Below are 24,619 nucleotides of genomic sequence, written 5' to 3'. Positions count from 1 at the left end.
ACTTCTCTTGTTCCACTGGGAACCTCATTTATGTCCTCACATGCCTCTCTTTGCGTAGAAGAGTAGCAGTCCATAAAGAACAAATAAATCTTCCACAACACTGCCAAATTCCACTCAGTGACCACATAGACTCTTGCGCCAGAAATAAAAACCCTAAATTCCTTATATTCCCTTTCTATCAATGTAAAGACAGAATCTCTACACAAGAAAGAATCAACAAGGAGAATCTTTTTATAGAGAAATTCCAAATGCTTCTTAACATACAAACTCCTCGGTGACCATATTCTCTTCTCTCACCTACCCAATGAAATACATATAAATTTAGTTCTTGTTTCTCTAAGAACAGACAGAAACTTCCTGTTCATAAAGAATCCAGAACTCCAAATAAAGAGTATAAAACCCACAGAATTGTCTTCCCTTACACACACTTCCTGTTTCGAGTATTATATCTTGATTCAAATATCTTTGCTGCTACGTCTGTGTGAGTTCTTTTACGTCTGTTATTGTGAGACATTTTTGTAACTGTTTGTTTAACAGTAGTTTTTCGCCCTACGGGGCAGGAAAATACCATTGAACTGAAAATTGTTAAAGAGAGTCTGTACGCGTTCAGGAAGTACATACAAAGGGTGGATGGTGAAACCAAATTGATTCCACCACCCGAGACTGTCAATGCACGAAAGGAAAAGATAGTAGTATACAAGGTATACAATATAAAAGAAAAAAAAATCACGGAGGTTCGTAACGAACTGGTCGAGAGGTGTCTGGCGCCAATATGGCCAAAGGTCCGCCACGTCAACCGCGGAGTACGAAGTGCAACGGTTGAGGTGCACTTCGACTCGGCTGAAGTGGCGAGGGAGGTCTCGACGGAGACGTTAAAAAACGATGTAATCATGTTGCTGCCCACTTACATGGGAAAAAGAACAGCACGGGTGACCATTGAGGACATTCCTTTCAGATACGATGTAATGTGGGCGGCAGCAGCGGTTATATTTGATGTCGAGGAGAAAATTAATATCCTAAGCATGAAGAGGAAGGAAGCGACCAGATGGAGAGGTCAGATGTTGGAAATTCTGGTCCAAGCTGAGAACAGCACATTCGAGAATTTGCCCGATAGGGTGTTTGTGGGGGAGGGGCATACCATCCGCGTGTCGGTGGAGGGACGTCGACCCAGATGTTTCAAGTGTGGGCAGAAGGGTCACGTCCGCTCAGCCTGTGTAAAAACAAGGCCAAACACCGTTAAAACGAGTGACGCCCCTCCTCCGAAAGCGGACGAGGAAGAAAAAGAAAAAGGCAAAGCAGTCACCATCGAAGTGGAGAGTGGAAACACGGTAGAAGGAAAAAAACAGCAAGAAAAGGAACAAGAGAGAGAAAAAATAGTTGCCGTGGTGGAGAGCGAAACGGAAAAGATGGAGTTCCAAACTGCGAGCTACAAAAGGAAGAAACAACACGCGCCAGAGTCCCCTCCTCTGCACAGACAGAGGAAAAAAAAAACAACTTCCCACCCTTACCCCGCTGGCACAATGCTGATAGGACAGAGGTTCAAGCCCCCCACCCCTCAACCTGCATTGAAAGGTGTTAAAAAAAACGAAAAAAATAGTGGCGATAAACACTAAAAATGAAAAAGTGGTGAAGTATATCAAAGCCCACCCAAGGGTAAGATATTTCAAGAGCGGCACAGAGGACGCTCAATACAGATATGCAAAGGTCTCGGAAGAAGACTTTGCAGAAAGACTGTTTCAAGAGCACGTTAGAAACAAACTGATAATTGATGTCTCTAACGACGTAAAAGAGGGCAGATTGATTGTCAGCCCGGCAGCCACCCCAAACCAGAGCCCGGTGGCAACCCCGAGAAAGAGACCAGCAGAAACGGAAGAAGGAGGGGAGGTTGGCAAACAAAAAGTGCCATGCTCCCTTTCACAACCGTAAGTCCTCATTTTCTACCTTTATTTTTTCAATGATTAAGTTGGGTAACTTAAATGTGCGTGGAATGGGGTCGAAATGGAAACAGGCTTGTTTTCTGCACGACCTCATTTCACATAGAATAGATGTGGCTGTAATAACCGAGTCCAAGATGAAGGGACCTGAAGCGTTCTCGCCCCTCCTCAATGGTTACGAGAAATTTATTTCTCCGAGCCGCAGGGGAGGTGCAGGCGTGGCAGTCCTCATCAAGAAAAACTTGGATTTGCAGATACGTACTGTCTTTCTGGACCCAGAAGGTAGGCTGGTCGTCCTAGATGTGACACACGAAAGTAAGCAGTCCTTCAGGTTGGTGGCTGTCTACGCTCCTAACGGACACAGGCAGTCGGAATTTTTTCGGAACCTGGAGTACTTTCTATTGACGTCTAAAACCATAGTATTGTTAGGGGACTTCAACACTATTCTCGATGCGCGAGTTGATAGTGTAGGCTCCGCTGATAGGAAAGGAAATTCTTGCCTCAAAGGTCTACTAGAGAGCTTTAATCTAGTAGACCGTTACCGACTGGATGAGCCGAGCGTTCCACAGTGGACGTGGAGTAATAACGACGGCTCACTCAGATCGTACATAGATAGAATATTTGTTAAGGAAAGAGATAAGAATAGTTTTAGCTGTCCACATTTTTGCATTGTGCCTTACTCTGATCACAAACTTGTGACGTGTGAGGTGCATATAGATAAGTGTCATAGACAGGGACCCGGGTATTGGAAAATGAACAAGTCTATTTTGACTTGTGTAACTTTTCGTACCCGGATTAAGGAGTTAGTGCAGAGGGCATTATGTGGCACCATCATTAATAATAGATGGTGGCACGCCCTCAAGAGAGCCATACGACTTGAGTCCATTAGATTTAGCGATCAGCTAAGTTTAGATAGGACTAGAATAGAGGGTGACTTAGTCAGGAGTCTAGATGAGGCAATGGAATCTGGCACCGCATCCAGAGTGACGGCGGCGAGAACGGTCTTGTATCGTCACCTCAATGCCAAACACGAAGGATGCTGAGTCAGTGCTAAGTTACGCGCTGGGAAACGAGAAGGTATCAACGCAGCCAGATGGGCTCGCCATGTGGAGAGTCAGAAGGGCATGAAGTCCTGCATTGGGTCTTTGACTGACGGGCAGGGACGCAGGATCTATGGACAGGAGGAGATGCAAAAGGCCCTTCACCAGCATTTTGCTCGGGTGTTCGGGGAGGGCGGTCCGCTTGAGCGTGGGGAGCCCTTAAGGGACTTCCTAGCTGGCGGGCCTCGACTCTCGGCGCGCGAGGCTGAATGCTGTGAAGGCCTGATCACTCCCGCGGAGGTAAGAGAGGTGCTGGCCTAGTGCGCTGGGGAAAAGTCTCCGGGACTGGATGGTCTGCCCTACGAGTTTTACCGAGCAATGCCGGACTTGTTTGGGGAGATTCTGGCAGGCGTCTATGCAAGCTGGCAGCAGAATGGGAGAATTCCCAGTTCTGTAAGCCGGGGAGTTGTGACGCTGATACAGAAGGACCCAAGCAAGGGGGATAGCATTAGTAACTATAGGCCCATAACTCTACTCAACGTAGAGCTAAAGATTTTGGCCAAGGTGTTAGCTAAAACGTTGACGGCGGTCGTGGAGAAGCTTGTCGGGAAGGCACAGACCTGTGCAATCCCAGGCAGGTCGATCCAGGACAATCTTCACCTTCTCCGCTATACCTTACACAGGGTTGGGAAATTAGCCGGCAAAGGAGGGGCAGTGGTCCACTTAGACCAAAGTAAAGCATTCGATAGGGTCGACCATCGGTACCTGGAGGCCGTCCTCGAAGCGGCTGGGATAGGCCCGGGCTTTCGCGGGTGGATCTCCGCTATGTACAGCGGCATTAAGTCCACCGTCCAGATAAACGGCTACCTAACGGAGCCGTTTTCGATCAGGCGGTCTGTTCGTCAAGGGTGCCCCTTGTCTCCGGTCCTGTATGTTTTGGACCTGGAGCCATTGCTGCGGAGGCTGGAGAAGTTGGGTGGCAACCCTAATGAGATCGGATGCGGTAAGTTTACTTCTGCGTATGCGGACGACGTCACTCTCATCGTGTCTGAGGAAGCACAACTACCTCGAGTAGAAGATGCTCTCCGAAGATACGAAGCGGTGGCAGGAGCAAAAGTTAACAAGGACAAGTCCATCGGTCTGCGCCTCGGCACCTGGAGGAACAGGCCGTTATCGTCCAGTGTCGTTGGACACTGGACAGATGGTCCTGTTAAGTTGCTTGGAGTCTGGTTCGGTTCAGACTCACAGACGGAGAAGAATTGGAGCGAGGTAGTAAACAAGGTGGAGGCCATAATCCGGAAGTGGTCCGGGCGGTCTCTGTCCTTGAAGGGTAGAGCGGAGGTGGTGCAGATGTTTATAGCATCTGTAATCACCTACCGCCTGTCCGTTGTGCCTTGCCCCGATTTTTGGCTAAACAAGCTGGTACGACTCCTCTTCCGCTTTTTGTGGAGGGGGGGAAAGCCACTTGTGAGGCGCTCCGTATGCTGCCAGGAACCGCTAAAGGGTGGTTTGGGGATGCCCTGGCTAATGATGCGCAGACATGCGTTGAGGCTGAGACATCTCTGGTGCCACCTGGAGGGTGATAAGGTGTGGAGTCCGTTGGCGGAGGAGTTCTTGCCGCGACCGGCCTCGCTGGAACGATTTAAACCCGGTGTCATTAGAAGATGTAATCTGACTTTATGGCAGAAGGAGTGCCGTCAGGCACTCTGGTCTATCCACAAGACGGGCAAGGCTGGCTGCGAGAATACCACCTCGGTATTTTACAGACGGCTAGTGGAGGAGGGAAACGATGACGTCTTAGGAGGGGCTCTGGGGTTCGACGAGAACCAACTCGCCAACCTGTTTCGTAAGACCTTCAAGCCAGAGTACTTGGATAATTTCCAAAAATCTCTGACTTGGCAGAGTTACAGGAATGCTCTACCTGTTCGCGAAAAGTTATCCAGGCACGGTTTAGCAGTGCCACCGACATGTCCGAGATGCGAGCAGGACAGTGAAACTTCCAGCACGCTCTCGTACATTGTCGGAAGCTCTCCGGCTTGATGATTTACGTGGAACACGTGTTGTCGCATCTGGGACGAGTACAGCTGTCGGCTGAGTCTATGATAAAGATGATACCGCCAACTGGACTATCAAAGGAAGGTGAGGCTTGTTTTCTCTGTACGGTAGCAGTATTGAAAGAGTGTATATGGAGGACGAGAATGGAAGGCATCGTGACAGGGTCCTACATATCCGGCCCTGGATTGCTGTTCTACTTCAGATATCACCTGAAGAGCAAGATAGGGCTGGAAAAGAGAACCCTGTCTGAGAAAGTATATGAACGAAGATGGAAGGAAGTAGTGAAAAAGGTGGGTGTAAGTCACCCAAACTAATCATTGTGAAAATAAAAGGCAAACTGCTGGGCCTTATAGGCTGCCGGGTTGAAAAACCCAATCTCCTCTTCTTTTTATAGACATACATGTGTGTAGGTGTATGTATGGGTATGTGTGTGTGTGTGTGTATGTATGTATGTATGTATGTATGTATGTATGTGTATATATATATATATTTATATAGATGTGTGTGGGTATGCATGCATATGTATGTCTGGATATTCAAAGTCATCGTTTTTTAAATTTTATAAAAACATCGTAAAAAATCTTTAAAAAGAACTCATACATTTTGTACATTTGTTTGTATTTGTCTTTGTATCATCTATGTAAATTAGATCCGTAGTGATCATAATAAAAATTTTACACACTTCCTGTTTGGAATATTGTAACTGGTGATTCAACATTTCTTTGTCGCTACGTCTGTGTGAGTTCTTCTCCGTGTGTTATTGTGATATATTTTTGAACTGTAAAATTCAGTAACTGGTTGTTTAACAGTTGTTTTCGCCCTACGGGGCTGGAAATTACCAACACAATTATTTGTCTTTGCGACAAGATTTTTTGTCTTTGTAACAAGAATGGCGACAGCTGAGAGCAACGTTGCCATTCAGGGAGAAGGTATGCCAAAGGAAAAGCAAAGTTTTTCTCAGGCTGTTGGTGGAAACACCATAGAATTAAAAGTTGTAAAAGAAAGTCTGTACGCTTTCTGAAAGTACATCCAAAATGTGGATGGTGAAACCAAATTGATTCCACCCCCCGAGACTATCAATGCCCCGAGGGAAAAAATTGTGGTATACAAGGTCTACAACATAAAGGAGGAAAAAATTGCTGAGGTTCGTAACGAACTGGTTGAAATGTGTCTGGCACCAATATGGCCAAACCGCGGAGTACGAAGTGCAACGGTTGAGGTGCACTTAGACTCGGCTGAAGTGGTGAGGGAGGTATCAACGGAAATGTTGAAAAATGATACAATCATGTTGCTGCCCACTTACATGGGAAAAAGAACAGCACGGGTAACCATAGAGGACATACCATTCAGATACGACGTCATGTGGGCGGCAGCAGCGGTAATATTCGACGTTGAGGAAAAAATAAATATTCTGAGTATGAAGAGGAAGGAAGCGACCAGCTGGAGAGGCCAGACCCTAGAAATTGTGGTCCAAGCGGAAAACAACACGTTTGAAAATTTGCCCGATAGGGTGTTTGTAGGGGAGGGGCACACCATCCGCGTGTCGGTGGAGGGACGTCGACCCAGATGTTTCAAGTGTGGGCAGAAGGGTCACGTCCGCTCGGCCTGTATTAAAAAAAAGCCAAACACCGTTAAAGCGGGTGACGCCCCTCCTCCGAAAGCGGACGAGGAAGGAAAAGATAGAGCAGTCACCGTCGAAGTGGAGAGTGGAAACACTGAGAAAAAAAACAACAACAACAAGAACAAGAGAGTGAGAAAATGGTTGCCGTAGTGGATAACGAAACGGCAAAGATGGAGTTCTCAACTGCGAGCAACAAAAGGAAAAAACAGCACACGCCAGAGTCCCCTCCCCAAACAAAAAAACATCTGCATCATGCACAACCACACAGACAGAGGAAAAAAAAACTTCCCACCCTTACCCCGCTGGTACAACGCTGATAGGAGAGAGGTTCAAGACCCCCCCCCCTCAACCTGCATTGAAGGGATTTAAAAAAATGAAAGAATAGTGGCGATAAACACAAAAAAACGAAAAAGTAGTAAAATACATTAAAGCCCACCCAAGGGTAAGATACTTCAAGAGCGGCACAGAGGACGCTCAATACCGTTATGCAAGGGTCTCAGAAGAAGACTACACAGAAAGACTGTTCCAGGAGCACGTTAGAAACAAACTGATAATTGATGTCTCTAACGACGTAAAAGAGGGCAGATTGATTGTCAGCCCGGCAGCCACCCCAAACCAGAGCCCGGTGGCAACCCCGAGAAAGAGCCCAGCAGAAACGGAAGGAGGAGGGGAGGTTGGCAAACAAAAAGTGCCATGCTCCCTCTCACAACCGCAAGTCCTTATTTCTACCTCTATTTTTTCAATGATTAAGTTGGGTAACTTAAATGTGCGTGGAATGGGGTCGAAATGGAAACAGGCTTGTTTTCTGGACGACCTCATTTCACATAGAATAGATGTGGTTGTGATAACCGAGTCCAAGATGAAGGGACCTGAAGCGTTCTCGCCCCTCCTCAATGGTTACGAGAAATTTATTTCTCCGAGCCGGAGGGGAGGTGCAGGCGTGGCAGTCCTCATCAAGAAAAACTTGGATTTGCAGATACGTACTGTCTTTATGGACCCAGAAGGTAGGCTGGTCGTCCTAGATGTAACACATGAAAGTAAGCAGTCCTTCAGGTTGGTAGCTGCCTATGCTCCTAACGGACAGAGGCAGTCGGATTTTTTTCGGAACCTGGAGTACTTTCTATTGACGTCTAAAACCATAGTTTTGTTAGGGGACTTCAACACTATTCTCGATGCGCGAGTTGATAGTGTAGGCTCCACTGATAGGAAAGGAAATTCTTGCCTCAAAGGTCTACTAGAGAGCTTTAATCTAGTAGACCGTTACCGACTGGATGAGCCGAGCGTTCCACAGTGGACGTGGAGTAATAACGACGGCTCACACAGATCGTACATAGATAGAATATTTGTTAAGGAAAGAGATAAGAATAGTTTTAGCTGTCCACATTTTTGCATTGTGCCTTACTCGGATCACAAACTTGTGACGTGTAAGGTGCATATAGATAAGTGTCATAGACAGGGACCTGGGTATTGGAAAATGAACAAGTCTATTTTGGCTTGTGAAGCTTTCCATACCCGGATTAAGGAGTTAGTGCAGAGGGCTTTATGTGGTACCATCATTAATAATAGATGGTGGTACACCCTCAAGAGAGCCATACGACTTGAGTCCATTAGATTTAGCAATCAGCTAAGTTTAGATAGGACTAGAATAGAGGGTGACTTAGTCAAGAGTCTAGATGAGGCAATGGAATCTGGCACCGCATCCAGAGTGACGGCGGCGAGAACGGTCTTGTATCGTCACCTCAATGCCAAACATGAAGGGTGCCGAGTCAGAGCTAAGTTACGCGCTGGGAAACGAGAAGGTATCAACGTAGCCAGATGGGCTCGCCATGTGGAGAGTCAGAAGGGCAAGAAGTCCTGCATTAAGTCTTTAACTGACGGGAAGGGACGCGGGATCTATGGACAGGAGGAGATGCAAAAGGCCCTTCACCAGCATTTTGCTCGGGTGTTCGGGGAGAGCGGTCCGCTTGAGCGCGGGGAGCCCTTAAGGGACTTCCTAGCTGGCGAGCCTCGACTCTCGGCACGTGAGGCTGAATGCTGTGAAGGCCTGATCACTCCCGCGGAGGTAAGAGAGGTGCTGGCCGAGTGCACTGGGGAAAAGTCTCCGGGACTGGATGGTCTGCCCTACGAGTTTTACCGAGTAATGCCGGACTTGTTTGGGGAGATCCTGGCAGGCGTCTATGCAAGCTGGCAGCAGAATGGGAGAATTCCCAGTTCTGTAAGCCGGGGAGTTGTGACGCTGATACAGAAGGACCCAAGAAAGGGGGATAGCATTAGTAACTATAGGCCCATAACTCTATTTAACGTAGAGTTAAAGATTTTGGCCAAGGTGTTAGCTAAAAGGTTGACGGCTGTCGTGGAGAAGCTTGTCGGGAAGGCACAAACCTGTGCAATCCCAGGCAGGTCGATCCAGGACAATCTTCACCTTCTCCGCTACACTTTAGACAGGGTTGGGAAATTAGCCGGAAAAGGAGGGGCAGTGGTCCACTTAGACCAAAGTAAAGCATTCGATAGGGTAGACCATCGGTACCTGGAGGCCGTCCTCGAAGCGGCTGGGATAGGCCCGGGCTTTCGCGTATGGATCTCCGCTACGTACAGCGGCATTAAGTCCACCGTCCAGATAAACTGTTCCCTAACGGAGCCGTTTTCGATCAAGCAGTCTGTTCGTCAAGGGTGTCCCTTGTCTCCGGTCCTGTATGTTTTGGCCCTGGAGCCATTGCTACGGAGGCTGGAGATGTTAGGTGGCAACCGTAATGAGATTGGATGCGGTAAGTTTACTTCTGCGTATGCTGATGACGTCACTCTCATCGTGTCTAAGGAAGCACAACTACCTCGTGTAGAAGATGCTCTCCGAAGATACGAAGCGGTGGCAGGAGCTAAAGTTAACAAGGACAAGTCCATCGGTCTGCACCTCGGCACCTGGAGGAACAGGCCGTTATCGTCCAGTGTCGTTGGACACTGGACAGATGGTCCTGTTAAGTTGCTTGGAGTTTGGTTCGGTTCAGACTCACAGACGGAGAAGAATTGGAGCGAGGTAGTAAACAAGGTGGAGGCCATAATCCGGAAGTGGTCCGGGCGGTCTCTGTCCTTGAAGGGTAGAGCGGAGGTGGTGCAGATGTTTATAGCATCTGTAATCACCTACCGCCTGTCCGTTGTGCCTTACCCCGATTTTTGGCTAAACAAGCTGGTACGACTCCTTTTCCGCTTTTTGTGGAGGGGGGGAAGCCACTTGTGAGGCGCTCCATCTGCTGCCAGGAACCGCTAAAGGGTGGTTTGTGGATGCCCTGGCTAATGATGCGCAGACATGCGTTGAGGCTGAGACATCTCTGGTGCCACCTGGAGGGTGATAAGGTGTGGAGTCCGTTGGCGGAGGAGTTCTTGCCGCGACCGGCTTCGCTGGAAAGATTTAAACCCGGTCTCATTAAAAGGTGTAATCTGACTTTATGGCAGAAAGAGTGCCGTCAGGCACTCTAGTCTATCCACAAGACGGGCAAGGCTGGCTGTGAGAATACCACCTCGGTATTCTACAGAGGGCTAGTGGAGGAGGAAAACGATGACGTCTTAGGAGGGGCTCTGGGGTTCGACGAGAACCAACTCGCCAACCTGTTTCGTAAGACCTTCAAGCCAGAGTACTTGGATAATTTCCAAAAATCTCTGACTTGGCAGAATTACAGGAATGCTCTACCTTTTCGCGAAAAGTTATCCAGGCACGGTTTAGCAGTGCCACCGACATGTCCAAGATGCGAGCAGGACAGTGAAACTGTCCAGCACGCTCTCGTACATTGTCGGCAGCTCTCCGGCTTGATAATTTACGTAGAACACGTGTTGTCGCATCTGGGACGAGTACAGCTGTCGGCTGAGTCTATGATAAAGATGATACCGCCAACTGGACTATCAAAGGAAGGTGAGGCTTGTTTTCTCTGTACGGTAGCAGTATTGAAAGAGTGTATATGGAGGACAAGAATGGAAGGTATCGTGACAGAGTCCTACATATCCGGCCCTGGATTGCTGTCCTACTTCAGATATCATCTGAAAAGCAAGATAGAGCTGGAAAAGAGAACCCTGTCAGCGAAAGTATATGAACGGAGATGGAAGGAAGTAGTGAAAAAGGTGGGTGTAAGTCACCCAAACTAATCATTGAGAAAATAAAAGGCAAACTGCTGGGCCTTATAGGCTGCCGGGTTGAAAAACCCAATCTCCCTTTTTAATAGACATACATGTGTGTAGGTGTATGTGTGGGTATGTATATATGTGTATATATGTATATATTTATATAGATATATATATATATGTGTGTGGGTATGTATGCATATGTATGTCTGAATATTCAAAAGGAAATAAAAGTAAGTCATCGTTATAAGAATTTTAAATCGTAAATTTTATATAAAGACATCGTAAAAATTTTAAAAAACTTATAAGAACTCATACATTTTGTATATCTGTTTGTATTGTTTTTGTATCAATCTGTGTATATAGACCCATAGTGATCATAATAAAAATTTTACACACTTCCTGTTTTGACACCACACTTCCTGTTTAACACAAACTTTCAGCCTTTTCAAACACAATACCAATCTTAATTACATGCATCCTAATCTTTCTAACAATTATCTACATAGATTACCATTGAACTTTAAAAGCTCAAAGACAATATAATGTATTGGTATATTTATTTTTTATATATTTTTTATATTTTTAATTTTTTTGTAAAAAACATTCTTTTCATTTTCCCTCTTCTTGAAAATGTGCCATGCAATGAAAGCCGGTTAGAAATCCTTTTTAATCCTCCTTATACACATCTATATTAAAATATGCTTTCAGTTTAACATTCTGCCTTATTATTATTGTAGAATGTGTGTGTATGTGTGTCAAAAGAAATTATTTTATAACATTTTTTCGTTTGTATGTGTAAGTGACATTCACTCGCTCCCTTTCTCTCGTTCTCTCTCTCTCACGCACACATACACGTTATATTTCATGCACACATACACAGTGGAGGTAAATAATACACACACCACCCGTTTTTGGTGTAACCCTAACGCTAAACACCAGGAGTATGTATTCTTTACCTTCGCCCATAAATACATGAAAATACATCTTTTTTGCATGAGAGAGAGAGAGAGAAAGAGTGTGTGTGTGTGTGCGTGATTGTATTTCCTCATAGCATATAGAAAAATGGATGCCTTTTAATGCAATTTTTTTGGTTGTGGCTTATTTTAATGCTCTATTTATGTGTACATTTTCATATAATGTTTGTCTGAGTAGAATGTCATGCATGCGTGAAACATTGGAAGCAAATTGAAATATTGTCTGAATATGACCTGAAAATTGTGTGACCCAACCTACTTACTGAGGTTATTTTAGTTGTAAAAAAGAGTTGTTGAGTCAAAAACATAATTTATTTCGTAAACAGATAATAAGCAGCTTTCTTTATTATAATTCAGATATGACTAATTTGGAGAAACATAACTTTCATTTTTCACACATCTTCACTCTCGTAATGTAACACTTTGTAATTTTGGTTCAAATTGAAAGTGTGAAACTATTTTCATTTTGTAATGAAACCTGGTCATTGTAGAGAAGTGTATTTGAAATATCTATCGCTGATTGTTGAGATAACATAGAAAATATGTAAATGAAAATAAAATAAAGTTTATTTGACATGTGTAATTGATTTGATTGTTCTAGTCTTAACATCAGTGAGTAAGAATAGAAGTCATTTGACGATACCTTTTTGTTTGTAATTGGCTAACCTGTTGCAGGTTCAATTCGTAAGTCCAAGAAAATTCAGAAGGCATAAATCAAGTTTTCATACAAAAAAGTTTTTTTCACAATCCTGAAATGAATGCTGAACCAAATGTATGGAAAGGAAGATGCTGTTGTTGTGAACATTAATTTAAAATATTTGCAGAAGGATGTATGTAGCGAGATATAAATTAATTTGACATTACTACATATTTTTTAACTGTGTAACATTATAGGCTGTAAAATAAATACTGATGAAAGCAGTGAAAAGGTTGTGTGACGTTGATACTGACAGTGATGAAGAATTCAAGGACTGTTAAAAAACTATTATCTAGAAACTGGTTAGAAGGAGTGGAATAACATTTCTGTAATTATATTGAAAGAGCTGCTGAGGCTTTCTACTTTGCTAAGTTTCAAAATTTGTTACAATAACCAGAATAACATTTTTTAAAAGATATATTTGCAAGTATTGTGAGTGGTGTTAAATCAGCCAAATCTTCATGTTGGTAGTACTTGAAAGGGAACGTTGTTGTTCGTTTAAAGTCCAGGCCGCAACTAAACTTTCAGTATCGGTGCATTTCACTGTTGGACAGGAGAAAGATACATACATAAACTAAGACAAACACACACACACATACATTAACAAACACCTGAAGCCTATCTCTGCCCCTGTGTGTGTCAGTTGTCACAAAAATGTATGTATACTGACAGGCACATACACCGTCACACACATATACTTGTCAGTCATCGGCCTAACGTTGGTAATGAATGTGCGAACACACTCGTATGAAAAATGTGACGTCATTGTGGTGGTGATGTAAATGTCATTTACAATAGGTGATTAAAAGAAAAATGACGATTTAAAATTTTTGTAATGCAAATATGTGAATGAAAATATAGTTTAGTTGGTAGCCAAAAGCCTACTGAATCTTTTGATACCCCATACGTGGAAATTGGCAACTCCATTTTGGAACGCATAAGGAACACACACACATATACAAACTCGTTTTTATATGCATGTTTGAAAACGCTTCTCATAAACGAACTTAGAGGATATATATATATATATATATATATATATATACATACACACACACACATACATATGTATCTGCATATATGTATGTATGTATATATATATATATACACACACACACATCTATATATATGTGTGTATGTATGTGTATATATGAATGCATATGTGTGTGCCTGTGTTGTGTTTGTCCTTCATCACACTAGTCAAATAATGTTGGTTTGTTTACATCCCTGTAATTAACAGTTCAGCCAAGCAGACACAACTGGGCTTAAAACATAGATACTGAGACCAATATATTTGACCAAACATCTTCAAGATGATGCTCCAGCATGGTCACAGTTCAATGACAGAAACAAGCAAAAGATAAAATCTTAAAGATTCTTTCATAGAAAATTTAAACATACTATTCTCTTGGTAATCTTTAGATGATATATATATTCTATGAATTTACTAAAGCACTGTTGCAAACAAAAATTATTTTAATATCTTTAGCAAGCTTTAATTCAAAGTAATTCTTTCATTTTTTTAAAATCACTATATTTCTACAATATTTCCCTGATTCAGGTTAATTTTTAGCCATCACTTACTAATTTGGCTGATTGAAATTTCTTTTCGAAAAAACCAAATATACTGAATCACTTTTTTCCTGGTTGCCTAATATTTGTTTTGTTATCAGAAAGAGTGAAATCTTAGACTAACTATCATGATAGTAGTACTATGCTATGATTTGTTTGGTAGAAGACAGAGGCTTGAAATTATGGAAAAGCAAAGAAAAAAAAAAAAAAATCAATTGTAATTCATACAGGAACCATCAAGACTAAATACAGTCCATTAGAGCTTCAAAAGCAAATCTTTCAACAGTTTGTGTAGATGCTTGTTTGTTAATGTTATTCAATGTTACTTCAGTTTTCCTTATTCCACCCTCTCATTCATACACACACACACATAGAAGCACATGTGTGTGCATGCACATATACATGCACTTGTTCTCTCTTTTTTCTCTGTCTCTCCCCCCACTCATTTCTTTCTCTCCTCCTCCTCCTCCTCCTCCTCTGCCTCTTCCCTCTCTCTCTCTACCAGCCGGCCCACCAACCCACCTCTCCCTACCTACAAACATCGAAATCATCTTTCTTTATAGGACACTCGACAGTCGCTATTGATTTTTACACCACCACACAAATCTATACTGTGTCTGTTGAAGAAATGCGAAAGCTGATGAAAGCTAAGTAAAACAGAGGTTTGTATGCGTATATCTGTGCATCCATGCATAAGTATCCATGCCTGTGTGTTTGCATGCATGCAGATGTATACGTAATTGCCTCAGCAAGTGTGTGTATGTTGTACACGCGCATGCGTGCATGCATGCATGGGTGCATGTGTGTGAGTGTGTGTGTATAGACATTTTCAGCTATCACATTCTGTCTCAGAGGATCTGTCTATTTACTTGAGTATATAGTATTATATTCAATACGCCAGCTCACTCATTGTGTCTTCTTTGTTTTATGGCAAAGACAACATCAATTAAGGAAAGAATTTTTTTTTTGTTGTTATTTTTCTAAAAATGAATGAGGTGAGAGAGAGCGAGATAGAGAGAAAGAGTGGGGGAGAGCTAGAGTGTATGTAAGTGGGCGAAAGAAAGAGAGAGAGAGACAAAGAGAAAAAGACAGACAAACAGACAGATAGAGGAAGGGAGGGGATATGCATGGTGGCAGGTAAGACAGAGTTAGCAAGTGTGAAAGAGGGAGATAAAGAGACAGCAGGAGAGAGACAGACAGACAGACAGACAGACAGACAGACACAGAGAGAGAAACTAATAGAATCAGAGAAAGAGTGTGTGTGAGAGCTAGGGTTGGGGTGAAGTCTAGCCAGTAGTTTTAGCTGAAAAGATTGTCTTCTAAGAGAAATAAGATTTTGTCAAAAAGTACTTTTTAAAAAATGACATGGAAGAAACTAAAACAAAAACTTATATACGGTGGTTTGTGTATGTCTGTATGCTTATATATATGTGTGAGTGTATACATATGTTTATATATATTCATACATGCCTGTACATGTGTGTGTGTGAGAGAGAGAGAGAGAGAGAGAGATAGATAGATAGACATATGTATAGTTAGATAGATAGATAGATATGTATTTATTGAAGAATTGCTATTTTCTTTGGTAACCACATTTGCATAATTAATTGATATACTTATCTATGTGTGTATGTATGTGCGTCATATTTGCTTGTGGAGATGTATGAGTGTATATATGTGTATATGCATGAATGTGTATGCATGTATACACTTACATCTGTATGTATGTGTGTATGCAATGAATTACCTCCACTTAATCTCCAACCATATTTGGTGAAGATGCGTGATTCAATCCAAATTTGTTATTGTACACTAAAATCTTTGCCGTTTTCTTACTTCAAATTACATCAACTGTTGTTTTTTGTTGTTGTTGTAGTAGCAGCAGCAGCAGCGGCGGCGATGGTGGCGTTGCTGGTGGTGGTGGTGGTGATGGTGGTAATTGTATTATTAGCATTCTCAGTTGATTATATGGCAGTTAAGACACTTTGCCTGAACAAAGCCTTGTGATGAGTTGTCTCTCTTCTCTGTGTCTCTCACTATATGTTGGCATTTGTAAGGTGGTGAGCTGGCAGAAACGTTAGCACACGGGGCAAAATGCTTAGCGGTATTTCATCTGCCATTTCATTCTGAGTTCAAATTCTACCGAGGTCAACTTTGCCTTTCATCCTTTTGGGGTCGATAAATAAAGTACCAGTCATGCACTGGGGTAGATGTAATCGACTTAATCCCTTTGTCCGTCCTTGTTTGTCCCCTTTGTGTTTAGCCCCTTATGGGAAATAAAGAAATAAGAATCATTAGCACACTGGATGAAATTCTTAGTGTTGTTTTGCCCAATCTTTACATTCTGAGTTCAAATTCTGCCGAGGTGGACTTTGCCTTTCATCCTTGCAGGGTTGCTAAATTAAGTACCAGTAGAGTGCTGGTGTGGATGTAATCGACTTAATCCCTCCCGCCAGATTTCAGGCCTTGTACCCATAGTAGAAAAGATTATTAAACTGGCATTTGAAACATAAACTAACATGGAATTTTCTTTGAATGTTTTAATTAAGATTACTTTAAAACAATAAGTTTGTATCATAGAACCAGAAGCAGTCTCAGGTGGGTTGGTACTAAAAGGGTTATGGGGGATCAGCTACTTATGCAAGACTCCAGTAAGTATGGAAGAGAGCTTGTGAACTTATTTCTGATGACTCTTGCCAAACAATCCCTCAGCTCTGTGTTTGCACATTTTTCCAGTTGATTAGGATTTTAATGTTTGCTGTATCAGCTTATTCTACCAGACCAGTTGAACAAGCCAGTTTATATGAAATATTCAATAAATTATAGTCTACAAAATAAGTCTCACAGTTTGTAAATGGTTTGTTGTATACTTATATACATATGTGTGTGTGTGTATGTGCATAATCATCATCATCATCATTTAACGTCCACTTTCCATACTGGCACGGGTCAGATGGTTTGACAGGAACAGGTAAGCTGGGGAGCTGCCCGGGTTCTATTTATTTATTTTAGCTTGGTTTCTGTAGCTGGATGGCCTTCCTAGTGCCAACCACTTTACAGAGTCTGCCAGGTGCTTTCTTACATGGCACCAGCACAGGCGCTGAGTACTAGGACTCATAGGGCTTGTTACTTTGTTTCTATTGCTTTGAAGTGACCAAGATCCCAGTATTTCACCTGAATGTGACACCAATCTGTCAAAGGGCTACTCATTTATGACTGAGTGGACTGGAGTGATGTGAAACTGTTTGGCTCAAGAACACAAAACACTGCCCAACCGGGAATTGGAACCACAATCTTGCAACACCCTAACCACGTGTGTGTGTGTCTATGTATGTACACACACACATTAGAGCATCAGAAAGAATACATGGGCTCTTGTAGCTGAGTTCAAATACTGTCAGGGGTAAATATGCCTATTATTCTTTCTCACTGCTGTTATAGTATCATTGTTGTCCTGTCCATGGTAGATGCATGCTTCATTTTCCACAGGGGACATATGTCCATCTTTTAACTAAGATGATTTTCCCCACTAAGTATGTTATTATCTGTTACCTGTGGCCAGGGCCAGCGCCCACCCTAGGGTTGCTGATGTCCCAGGTAAGCTGAACTTTTGCATGTACAAGTTGATGGTTGTCAAGCCCTCCTTGGCACTCCCTAGCACATGGTGCCCCAAGCAACTCCCCAAGTTGCTGGTACCTTGAACTGACCCTGCTTGTGGTTACATTTGTTTTTGAATAATTTTATCAACAAGACTTATTTTCAAGTTTCTTAATGTTTTGAAAATATTATCCAACACACACGTTTGTACATAACCAGAAACTGTATTTATTTGTCAGATATTATAAGAATTATTTCAAATAAAATAAAATAAGTATATTGTATTAATGGTGCTGCAGCAAGGGTTTCCAAATTTGCTTAATGTAAAAGCCAGATGTAATAAATTTCAGGTCTTTCACAGCAACAAGACATGAAAGATTTACACATGCAATTTTATTGTTACGTATGAATTTTTGCAACAAATATTTAATAGAAATATTATGAAATATATATTTACAATAATATTTATTCATGAAGATAGATTATTTTTTATACTGCTAATTTGTATTAGTTTCTATGATCATAATATGTATATACATACATACACGCACGCACGCACACACACACACACACACACACACACACACACACACACATACATACATACCTCATGTTTTCAAATTATTGACTGATGATTGTTTTAACTATATTGAGCATATTTGATATGGAAATGAGCTATAGAAACAGCTATGAACAATATATAAATTTGGATTTCAGTAACATAAAATCAGACTGCTGAAAATAAAACTGAATGTGGAGGAAAAAAACAACAGATATTTTTAATGATATTTGATTTAATAAATATCTGATCCAAATATGGAAAGAAATATGTAAAAGCAAAACAAAAATAATGATCATAATAATTATCAGCCTAATGAAATTAGAAACATTTAAATCAGGTACTACCTTACAAAATTACACTTTTATCATAATATTTTAATGACAAACAGATAATACTGCAATGATCAGACATTTAAAGCCATTACTCAAACTATAGTTATCTTGTAGGTATCTCTCTTGGCTGTGAGTCATTGAAAATCTCCCACCAGTATATTGTCAAGGCTGTATGAAATTGTTCATCGGGTGTTTATTTGTAACGATTGCCCAATACTTCGACTTCATTAACTTCTTTCAAAGTATTCAGATTTACTACAGTATGTTATTCTGAAAATGGGGATGGTTCATGCACTAGTTTTCTTCAATTTGGAATATTTTATCTATGAACCTTTGTTTTAGAACTTAATTGTAAATAGGGGTTTGTGGAATGTCTTTAGACCGAAGTTCTGTTGTAATTCCTCAACAGATGATTCTGTAACAAGACATGCAAGAACTGAACAACCCTCATGAATCACATCAACCATGAATGGATTTGTATAAAAGCTAAGACAAGGATTAAGCTTCTGCAAGTCATCAAACCTGACAAGGAAATTATCATGCTGTCATTGTAATGTATCTTTATTTCCTACCAGCTTGTGGGTTTTATTTTATTTTATTTTTTTATAATTCTCAGAGATGTATTTACTGTCCTACTGATATGGAGAAAGTGATTGTTTTCTTTCTTAACAATATTTTCCTTTGAAAACTCTTACACTGAAAGCTTAAAAATTATCTGAATAAAATCAGAAATAATCTTATCCTTCCCATGGAGTGCCAAGTTGAGGGTTTATTTAGGATTCATTATCTCAGTAAGAGACATGATATCTTGCTTCCATTCATCATTTTCCATTTTGTGAACTAGATATTTTTCTTTTATAAGAAAGCTAATAGCAGGCTTCAACAGATCCACAGATCTACTCAAGTCATTACTGGCTGCCAAATATGTTATAAAGGGACATAACTAGGTTTATCTTCAAGCTCCAGTTTTTCAATAAACGTTTTGAAATGTTGATAGATCTTCCTTTGCAAGTGTAATTAATTGACAGTTTCAAGGATAAATTTCATATCATTTTCCCCTGTGAAGTATCTGACTGCCAAGTGATCATCTGGCAGTCAGATTAATCCAAGAAATCCTGGAAATCTGGGGTTGCTTTCCATAAGTTAATCTTATATTTGTCTCCACTATTGCAAGTGTTCCATCTGTTACAACTCTCACAAATTTTTCGGAGCAACATCAGCTTTTATTAAGGTTCTGCCAAGCACATTCTTAATGTTAACATCGCACACCATTTATTTAAAGAAATACTGTCAGTTATCTGTTGGGTTGTATATCTATAAATTTGTCAATAGCTAAGCTGAATGCAGAAGAATTCTTTAAATCATTTTGCCTGCAACATCAGAACTGATCTGGGAAATACGCTACTCCATAGTGTGGCATAAAACTTGTGTTCATACCATTAATCATTGAAGCTTTGTGTTTTGTAAGAGCAATAACTTCAGCTGTATTCTTCTTAACAATCCCCCATCAAAATATAAATGTTTAGCATGAGTCAAATTCCATAACCTAACAAAATTACTTTCAGCCACTGTATCAGCTTCTTTACTGAATATTATCAAAAGTATCTACATGCTATTTAATGAAAGTATTAATACTCTTAAATTGTTTTACCTTAATACTGATGTAAATGGATAATCATATGGTAACTAACATATCTAATCATTCTTCATACATCCTGGCAGATTGAAATGTGAATATTGGATTGCTTTTATTATTCACAATTAGCAAGCATCTCCCTTAAAGATATACATGTTCATAAAACACTTGATTCACTGGTAATAAGAAAACCTCAAGACATCATGATGTTTTCATCTTGATGTGCATCTCTTCTGTCACAGCAGCCCCAGATCAATGAATCTCACAAGAGCCCAACTTCTTGTTTATAGGAATCAACAAATAAACAATTTACTGACACATACAGATGTCTGCAAAACAAATAATAATTCATGGAAAGCACACAAAACAGTGAGAATTCAAACAACAATATGTCTATTCATCTTTAAAATACATTCTAGCAGATTGAAACGTGAATATCTAATCACTGTGGTTATTTATTATTATAGAACATTTTGTTCCTTAAAGTGGCATGTTTACATAATACTCATGATTAATCAGTGTAAAGGGACCTTGGGATACTGCATTGTTTTGACCTTGATGTACATCTCTTCAGTTGAAGCTACATCGGACCAATGAATCTAATTAGAGAAGGAACTTTCATTTATTGGGTTCAGCAAACAATCTATTTGTTGTGTGCAAATGTCTGCCAAACTGATACAATCTATGAAGTCAAAACAATGTAGTGTCTCAAGGTCCCATTATACTGGTGAATTGTGTGTTTTTAAAGGAAAAGACATTCTTTGATAGTGAATAACAATAGTGATCAGGTATCCATGTTTGAATCTGCCAGAACATATTAAGAATGCATAGATATGCAAGTGTTTGAATTCTCATTGTTCTGCATGCACTCCATGAATTGTTATCTGTTTGGCAGATATTTGCACTCAACAACAAATAATTTGTTTGTTGATTCCTACAAACAAGAGCTTATGTTCTTGTGAGATTCATCAGTCTTAGCTAATTTCAACTGAAGAGACAAACAATGAGGTCAAAACACTGCAATGTCTCTAACTCCCCTTACACCTGATAAATCACATATTCTATGAACAGACATTATCTAAAGAGAGGAAGTGTTCTCTGTTAATGAATAACATCAGTGTTCAGATATTCACATTTGAATCTTCCAGAATGTGTTACAAATAAGTAGATTCATTATTGTTTGGATTCTCTCCCTGAATGAAAGTTTTTATGCTTTTATCCATAATTGTGTTTCAAAGTATTTATAAAGCTTGAGAGATACATGACAAATAAGACAAAAGTTTACCGAGGAAAACTTCCCTTCATCAGCAACACCAATATTATAACTCTGGCTTCAAATTTGTAACCGTCATTGTATTTGCCTTTCTTACAATTTGATGACGCCATCTTCCTTCGTAAAATTTTCATAGATGCTTGTATACAAAACTTTGTCAGAAGTTCCCCACCACCAGTGATCTTATATTTCAAAATCATTACACTGTTTATTTTGTCTAGACCCAGGTCAACTCTTATGAAAGACTTTCTATCTATGATCATCCAGTCTTTTTCCTACAAACAAATAGTAGAAGATTATTTGAGGCTGCTATTTCTAGTAGCTCAAGCCTACATATAGAGGCTCACATTTCAAAAAGTTTAAAATGTGAAATTGTTTTAGTGACAAGTGAAATGTTCCGTGTGCTGTGTAATAATTAATGTTTGAATAGAAACTGGCAGTTTAAACTACAATTGCAGTTTTAACACAACAAAACCTATTGAAGTTTATAAAACGGTTTTTAAATTATTGATCAGAAGTATTGAAATTTCAGTTTGTGTTTAGGATCCAATTTAAATATCAATATGTATAATTTATGTTTATGTATTAACATAAACCAGTTGACTTATTGACTTAGAGAATGTTTTCATTTCAGTTTATGTAACATTACATTCCTGTATATGACATATGAGATTAGGCTTCAGATGCACCAAAATCTTTGTCCCTTAATCTCAGTCTTCTATTAATTTTTTGCAACCCTTGATGATCTGGAATTTCTGTAGTTCTTCTGCCATTATTCCTTCTTTCAACTCTGAAGAACAAAATTTTGCTCAGGTCTAGCATTGAAATTCAGATTTAAATTTTTAAATATGTTTATTAACCATGAACATTAAAGTTATGTATTAATCCCATGAGGTTTCCGTTCAAACTCCATAAGTAATTATAAAACTTAAACTGTCTTATTTTTTGCCTTTTATGTGAACTGCGATGAAAATGAGCTCAACCAACATATATCAACAGGCCACAGAATTAAAAAAGAATATAATAAAAGTAGCGTAGAGTCCATGCATGATATCTTCTGTACAAAGAACAGTTTCTTCTACATTATTAATGGTAAAAGACCCTAACAGATCTGTAATTCTATTACACAAGACAAATATCTGTGAAGTAACAAAAGACCTGGTTGATAAAACAGTGGAAATAATAATGATCAAATTTGCATTTGGTGCACTTTTCGTGGATAATGTAGCGTTTGTTAAATTAGGATCATTTATAGTCATTTCCCTGGAACAATTTGTAAGATATTGTTAATTCCTTCAACTCGGGCTTTAAGTCCCAGAATTATGCACAGCATCTGTTTAACAATCTCTAAGAGGCTGCTCTGAGACTAATATGGGCATAAAATATGTATTATATGCACTATTTTTACTGTTACTTTTTCTATGAATCTGACCAATCATGTTTTTACATATCTTATGAATTTACTCAGTACTTATATTAATCAATATTATTTACATTACTTGTAGATATTGATTTTTTATTTTCACAAATGTTGGCTATAGTTCACATTTTGTCCATGTGTTTGGTTGATATATTTGGATAACTAAATACAGAAATTCATCAACAAAATAGTATATTTCCACCAGTAACATAAACAAGTAGCATATACAGTTCATTTAAGGAGGACTTTAATATCCGTTATCTTTTATCTTTTCCTTGTTTCAGTCATTAGACTACAGCCTTGCATTTGCATGGATTAAGCTTTGAGACAAGCATATGACTACTGACCTTGAAGAATTGAATTTTTTAGTCAAAAATATTGACTCCAGCTCTTATTTTTCTTTTAAGCCTGATACTTATTCTATCAGTACCTTTTACTGAACCTTTAAATTATAAGGATGTCAATAAACCAACCCTGGTGGTGGGACAAACATTCACACACACACACACACACATACGTACACACATATATATATGATGGGCTTCTTTCAGTTTCTTATTTCTTTATTGCCCACAAGGGGCTAAACATAGAGGGGACAAACAAGGACAGACAAACGGATTAAGTCGATTATATCGACCCCAGTGCGGTTCTGGTACTTATTTAATCGACCCGAAAGGATGAAAGACAAAGTCGACCTTGGCGGAATTTGAACTCAGAACGTAACAGCAGACGAAATACTGCTAAGCATTTTGCCCGGCGTGATAACGCTTCTGCCAGCTCGGCTTCTTTCAGTTTCTGCCGTCCAAATCCACCCACTAGGCTTTGGTTGGCCTGAGATTATTGTAGAAGAGATTTGCTCAAAGTACTACGCAATGGGACTGAATCTAGAACCATTTGGTTGGGAAGCAAACTCCTTAGCATATACTTGCACCTCCACCTAATATTTGATTGCCATTTTCCTGAACAGCCAACTATATTTATACCGCATAAATCTCATATGAATTTAAATTGACTTTTCAACATGGAATTTTTTCTAGTATTGGTGTCTTTGAGTGTAGAATTAGCTGAGTATTGCCCTCTGTTTAGCTACTGGCTGTGAGTGAGCACAACTCGGATTAAGAAGATGCAGCTAAATTGAAAGGTTAATTGGTGAACAAGTGTTTCTGTGTGAGAGTGAAATCTATTTATATTACTGAATACAAGCGGTATATATGCCTTTAAGAAACCATTTTATTTTCCTTTGTATATACTTTTATCCTACAGCAGAAATGTTTAGAGATACTTCTGAAAAATCAATCTTGAATTATTTCTTTGAATCTTAGTGTAATACAAGAAACTCTTTAATATATTCTTCGGTAAAATACAAGATATTTCTGCTGATAGATATCATTTGACTTCAAACAGTGAGGAGTCTTATCTTTCCTTTATTTTTCAACTTCTTTCAGATAAGAAAAACAATTCCACATTTCAAAATATAAAGTTTTGAAATAAGACATCGATTTTATGTGAAAACTAAGAAGCATGTTGGTAGTGTGTCTACATATACATAAAGTACTATGTATATACTATTATAGTATCACTCTCCTTGTATATACTACACTATGTATTACTACTTATACACTGAACTATGTATTGTTACAGTATCTTTCTATACATACCATTACTATCTATTTTTACATTATGCTTCCTTATACATATTGTACTATGTCTACTTAAACAGACTGTACTATCTTTATATTGTAGTATATCTCTGTATACATACTGTACTATATACTATTGTAAAGTGCCGCATTATA

The 24,619-nt window shown here is 39.9% G+C and overlaps 1 protein-coding gene across 1 annotated transcript in view; it reads left to right on the top strand.

Moving 5' to 3' along the window:
* The window catches only part of LOC106877315 (cytosolic carboxypeptidase 6-like), a 1,751,930-nt gene that overhangs the window by 481,822 nt on the left and 1,245,489 nt on the right, over positions 1 to 24,619 (top strand). The gene's annotated exons all lie outside the window — the stretch shown is intronic.

This window comes from Octopus bimaculoides, chromosome 10 (assembly GCF_046866305.1).
Source record: "Octopus bimaculoides isolate indiv1 chromosome 10, ASM4686630v1, whole genome shotgun sequence".
In the NCBI taxonomy this organism is placed as follows: Eukaryota; Metazoa; Mollusca; class Cephalopoda; order Octopoda; family Octopodidae; genus Octopus; species Octopus bimaculoides.
The sequence above is the reverse complement of the archived record's forward strand: the minus strand, read 5'-3'. Positions and strand labels throughout refer to the sequence as shown.